Raw genomic sequence first — 6619 nt, forward strand, 5'->3', positions numbered from 1 at the left:
ACTATGGCAGCGGAGTTTATAGCTCTTGCTTCAGCTAGTAAAGAAGCTGAGTGGTTGAGGAATCTCATGATAGAATTGCCTTTATTGACAAAGCCAATGCCACCGGTGGCAATCCATTGTGATTCCAATTTGGCGTTAATAAAGGCTTATAGTCAAGTGTACAATGGTAAGTCTCGGCATATTTCACTTAGGCGTAGCCTAGTGAAAGAGCTTATCAATGATGGGGTCATAAGTCTTGACTATGTTCCAACAAAGTTGAATTTGTCAAATTGCTTTACAAAGCAATGCCAAGGCATTCCATCATATTTGCTATGGATGGAATGGGTTTATGTCCAAAAACACGAACTTGTGAAACCCAATCTAACGCTTGAAGAAACATCATGTCTTAGATTAAATGTGGTTGAATTGCATTTTTTGTTGTTTGTTAGCAATGTTTGATGACCCATATTGCTATGATACTTGTGACGTGCAAGGTAGCGTTTATTTAAAGTTCTCAAAGATTTAGAGTTGAGAAGCTCTAGATGAAGGTGTCTTGTCACAAGGGCACTATTACGTATATGAGAACCTACCTATATAAGTTCGAAGTTTAGCCGCTTCAAGAAGTCTAGATGGACATATAGACTTTGATGAACTTATAAAAGATACGGACACATGGCTGTATAAAAGTGTCAAGTGATGATTAATTCGATTTGTCTTGTGTGTACTTCACCTTCGAATAGTTGGATATATTCGTGTGATTCAATCTATATGGAAATCATGGATATGATCATCGTTAAGTGTGTTGTACTAGGTGTTAATTCAATCCGAAGGACATTAACATTGATGCATGAGATGTGGCTAAGTGAATAGAAGTGGAGAATGTTTTAAAAGGTATACACTCTAAATGAGGGAGGATTGTTAGATGATTTAGAGTGTATGAGAGAAATTGTGATCATTTGATTATATCGAATGATTTAGAGAGTCAGAGTGGAGCGTCCGTGCACGGTTGGCGCGGCCCGCGACAAAACTGCTTCAAAATCGCGCCAACTCTCTGGAAAAATGCAAAATTTGGGCAGAATTGGTAGGCGCGCCCGCGTGGCCTGGTGGCAAGCCCGCGCTGCTTCCTTTGTCTGCGGTTTTTTGCGGTTATTTTCTCGTCTTTTTAATATCTTTCGTTTTAACGAAAGGAGAGAGAGTTTTTCATTTTACAGAATTCTTCCCAACTTTTCTCCACATTTTCTCTCAAACTTCTTGAAAACTTTTGTGAGAAAAATTCTTGAACCTTAGCCATCATTGTGAATTGTTCATTGTATTTCGTTTCTAGTGCTAAGAACGAAATTGGCTGTCAATTATATCTCAAAGAGGATTTCTAGTTTAACCCAAGCATCGTGTAGGGGAAATAAACCTCTTTAGGAAAGTGTATACACGCCTTGACAGTGTATCAAGGTTTGAGACTTTACGTGGTCATCGATATTCTCATGTTCATGCTTAGTGTTGTCGGCTTGGAGGAAAGGCAAGTTTGATACTTCACACTAGTGTAGTCTTTGTAAATTTTCAGTAATTTCATTGACAATTCTAATACTTGATTGTAATACATTGTTTTGTATTTGATATTTTCAATTTAGAATTGTAATCATATAATTTAGGTTTTGTTCCCACACAAATTTTAAGTGTTTTTCTTATTGAATTCACTAAAAACCTAACAGTAATCATTGGTATCTACAAAACTAATAACGAACAATCACTAGTTAAGTAGGATGATATGTTCTTTTCCAGCAATATATTATCTTTAGTATGCATGTGTCAAATAAATTTGCAATTTTATTCAATTTTTAAGTCCCTTGCTTTTGTGCAGATGCTAATGGTAACATTGTGTACTTGAGTGGTTCTATTCAGCCTATTAATGTTTGGAGTAATAATGGCTTCAGATTCTATGTTGAATTTAATGACTTGTACCAACCCATTCGAAAAGGTGGACATATTTTAATCCGATTCCTTGGTAAAATTACGAAGATAGAGACGTATTGTCCACTTGGAGAAGAGGATTGGCATGTTATTGATGAGCATTATTTTAAAAAGAAGATAATTAATGAGATGAGAATGTGTATCACCTCTTTTCTATTACTTGTCATAAGAAACTACTTTTCATTCATGAATTTATTTGTTTATTTTTACTAACCTATAATACTCTTACTGAAGTTACTTATTTTTCATATATAAGGATCGCTTTGTGATTCCCATAAGTGAACAATATAACAAAGCAGACCTCAAGCGTGTTAATAAAAGTTGGAGGCAATATAAGTTTAATCTTAAGAAGGATTACTACAAACCAATAGAGAAAAATTTAGAAGAGATGTGTAGCGCTACACCACCGCATGGGATTAGTAGTCAAAATTGGATAAAGCTACTTAAGTATTGGGATTCAGAGAAAGGGAAAGTAAGTACATTTCTTCCTATTGAGATATCAGACATCTTGCTTTCTAATTAGAGTTTATTTGGTCTTAATGCAAACTACATAATGAAAAATTCTCTCCTATCTTCCAAGATCACAGCTCTGATAGTAACATAGTACTCATATAGTATTAACTCTAGTTGTTTGGCATAAATGTATCCCCTTAATTATATTGAAGAATGCAGGGCATCCCCTTAATTTTATTTATGACTTTGAATATGAGTGCAGTCACTATGAGCATGTGGTAAAGCAGCACGGGCCTCCCTAAATCAATTACATAGATGCGGTTCTAACAGTTTTGCGAACAAACAAGCTGACCATGTATGAACCATTCGTATAAATGACCATCATACGCTACAAACATATTTTTTTAACTAATTGATTATGTAATCATCTTGTTCATATATATTTTTTTCTTACATTACTAATATATAGGAAGATGACCATGGAGAAAAGATGAGCTTATTAGCTCCCTGGAAAAAACCTCATACAAGCAAGGATGGAAGTTTTCTTCCAGGCACAGTGACTGAAGATTTTGTGGTAAAAGATCTAAATGTGTTTTAAAGCTTGTCATTTTATGTGGAAATGATGTTCTTTTACTATATTATTTTTTGGCGTTTTTATAGGATGATGCGAAAGATAAAGTTGAAGAGTTGAGGTTGATATACCTTTCTAAGTCCCAACAGGAACTTGAAGATGAAGCCTTTGAGCTGACCATGCATGCATGGTGGAGAGATCCTTGATTGTCCTACAGGTTACGGACTTGGGGTTAGTTCAGAGAGAATACCATGTTCTTTCAGATGATCGTTGAATTCGTAGCTCAGTTACTCACCACCTCGATCTGATCGAAGTGCTTTGATTTTCTTGCCAAGCTGATTTTCCACTTCAATCTGAAAAGAATTTCTCAAAAGATTCAGATTTGTGCGACATAAGGTAGACATAGCTATATCTACTATAGTCGTCCGTGAATGTGATAAAATAGTGATAACCATTTCTTACGGTTGTGCTCATTGTTCCACAATACATCCGTGTGTATGAGGTCCAATAAGTCACCAACCCTTTCTCCGAACTTGAAGAATGGTTGCTTTATCATCTTGCCTAGTAAGCATCCTTCGCAATTTTCAAACGACTCTAAGTCAAATGAGTCAAGAATCCTTTCATGAAGAAGTTTCTTGATGCGTTTGATTTTAATGAGGCCTAAACGACAATGCCACAAGTAAGTTTGATTCGACACCACGGTCTTAGCCCTTTTGGTGGTATAATTAACATTATAAACCTGTTTGTCTAGTGAAAGCACATAAAGACCATTTTTTGAATGTGTCGTACCATATAAAACATTATTAAGATAAAATGAACAACTATTGTCTTTTATCCGAAATTCAAAACGTTTGGCGTCCAACGTCGAAATTGAAATAATGTTTTTGGTAATGTTTGGAACATGATAATAATCTTCAAGGTCTAAAACAAGCCTAGAGGGCAAAGACAAACTAAGAGTCCCAACGGATACGGCTGTAATTCTAGATCCATTGCCGACCCGGAGTGCCACCTCTCCCTTCACTAGCCTTCCACTTTTCCTTAGTTCCTGAGCATTGGAACAAAGGTGTGAGCCACATCTGGTATCTAATACCATGATGCTTTGCTAGTATAGTAAACGTCTAAAACAAAAATATTTGATCTAGAAGTAACGGTGTCGTTCTTCTTATCTTCCTTGAACTTGAGGCAATCTCGTTTCCAATGTCCCTTCTTCTTGCAGTAGAAACAATCGGAATCGGATTGAGAAGAGGCTACCTTCTTTTCCTTGTTTTCCTTGGTAGCTTTTGACTTAGGCAAAAAGATCTTCTTTCCCTTCCCGTTAAAGCCTTTCTTCATGCCTAGGCGCTTAAATGGCTTGCCCTTCTTGACCATTACCATATTATGCTTCCCCTCATTCTTAAATGTTTGCTCGGCTTGCTTCAACATTCCATGAAGCTCAATGAGGTTTTCTCCATGCTATGCATATTATAGTTCATCTTGAGCTGATCATATTCTTTGTGCAGCGAGTGGAGAATAATGTCAATTTCCATCTCGGTTGAATACCTAGCATCAAGCCTTTCCATGTTCTCAAATAATCCGATCATTTTAAGTACATGTGGGCTGACCGGCTCTCCTTTCTTGAGCTTGTTCCCAAGGATATGCCTGTGGGTCTCAAACCGCTCAGTTCGAGCCTTCTCTTGGAAACATGTTCTAAAGTTCAAAAATGATCTCAAAAGTCGTCTCCTTTCCAAAGAAGGTCTTTTGGAGATCCGGAGACATTGTGGCCAACATGATGCATTTGACATCTCGATTGGCAGTGTGCCATCGGTTTAGGTAGCCTGTGTGACCTCCTCATTAGAAGCGTCAGGCATCTCCTCATCAAGGACGTATTCCTTTTGACTCTTGCATGAGAACTATTCGCAAGTTCCTTTGCCAATCGAGGAAGTTTGTCCAACTAAATTTCTCCTTATCGAGAATTGAGCGTAATGAAAATTGATTGTTGTTGGTGTTATAGGCAGACATGTTTCTACAATTTAAAAGAATTTGTAATGAAAAACCATTCATAAAACCAATAAGTTTGAAATGCATGCAAATTTTCAATCTTAATAAGCATTTTATCCACACATTAAAATTTGTCCCTTTTAGGCGAGAATAAAATAATTCCAAGACCTCAAAATCAAAAAGTGATTAAACGTGCTTTGGCTTGTCTTTAAACTTAATACTTTAAGGTAAACAATCCAATTTCTAATATCCCTAAGCTATTTTTGGTTTCGATAAACTCGCATCTAATGCTTCTGTGACGTTTATCTCCATTGCCACGACATCTAAGAACTCCTTACCGATATCGTTGAGTTTAACCAAAATCAACGTGTATACCTAGTATACTTTACATTCCTAAGAAAGTAGTAATGCCTTGCTTTGCATAGCCCATCACTATTCTCATTAGTTCCGGTAAATGTTACTTTGAATGGCAAATTTTAACTCAATTTTATAGGACCTAGGGTTTCTATGTTGGTTGATTTAAGTGAAACTAAACTAATCATTCAACATTCGAAATCCTAAACATGCATCTAACATTGCAATTATATTAAGCATAAGCATAAATATATAAAGAAGAATAAAGATGCATTTGGCAACTAGCATGACCCCTTGAAACTTGAATTTTCAAATCTTTAAGGATCTTCATTGGCATCTTCTTCTTCATCTTCTTAGAATCGCCATCTTCGAAACATAACCACTAATGATGTAACTACTAATAATATGACTAGGACTAATCTAAATATAAAGGTACAAAAAATACTCAACGGCACGTAGTCCGTATTTAGATTTACAAAAATACATAACAGAACGCAGTCCGTATTTACTATCCTAGTCGAGCCCCACTAGTTTCCATTTTATAAAGCCTGCATTAGAATATCTATTCCATTCATCCATTCACTTCTTAATTGAATGGCCCAAGCATTTTAAAATAAATTAAGCAACAATGCAAAACACGCGCAAACTAGTAACTAACTTAGGTGGTTAATCCGATTAACGCGCCAAATTAAAAACTAGCCAAAGTTGTTATCCCATTATGTGAATTTACGCAATAATAATAGCTCAAACGATTAATGAAGCTCCCAATAAATTCCACATCTAACTTAATTAAAATTAATCCAATTAAAATTAAATAAGCCGGTTAACTTAAAATTTTGCCAAAATAATTTTCCAAGTGCCGGGAAAAACCGAGGCCTAGCTCGTTTTAATAAAACAAAAATCGTAAAAACCGCAAAATAATAGCCCTCAATGGCTGAGTGCCTAGCATCCAACCCATGAGGTTAGGCTTTCTAGGCACCAAGCCCTGCTATCGTGCGTGGGTGATGCTTGCACAGCCACAGCACCATGCTAGCACAGGCAACATCGCAACTTGCTTGCGTGTCGCTGGCGCTAGCAGCGTGCTTGCGCGCATGCTCATGCTGGCCCGCAGGCGCTGCTATGCAAGCTGGGCACTGCCTGGCAGTCGCACCCACGCACCACATGTACGCTCCCTCACACACACACCTGCACACACTCGCACATGCTTTGACTCGGCAGCAACATGTGGGCTGCCATAAGGAGCCCTGCTGGCCGAGCCTAGGCACGCGAAGCTTCGGCTTCAATTTTGTGCTCGTGGTGCTTCCGAATTTTATTCCGAAT

At 37.3% G+C, this 6619-nt stretch overlaps 1 long non-coding RNA gene across 1 annotated transcript; it reads left to right on the plus strand.

Annotated features, from left to right (window-relative positions):
- The first annotated feature begins 2665 nt into the window (after positions 1-2665).
- LOC110725021 lies at positions 2666-3532 on the plus strand. Its single transcript, XR_002512118.1, has 3 exons — positions 2666-2752; positions 2867-2971; positions 3058-3532. It is a non-coding gene; the product is annotated as an uncharacterized LOC110725021 (long non-coding RNA).
- Positions 3533-6619: the final 3087 nt, after the last annotated feature.

Source organism: Chenopodium quinoa, unplaced genomic scaffold (genome assembly GCF_001683475.1).
Source record: "Chenopodium quinoa cultivar QQ74 unplaced genomic scaffold, ASM168347v1, whole genome shotgun sequence".
Taxonomy (NCBI): domain Eukaryota; kingdom Viridiplantae; phylum Streptophyta; class Magnoliopsida; order Caryophyllales; family Amaranthaceae; genus Chenopodium; species Chenopodium quinoa.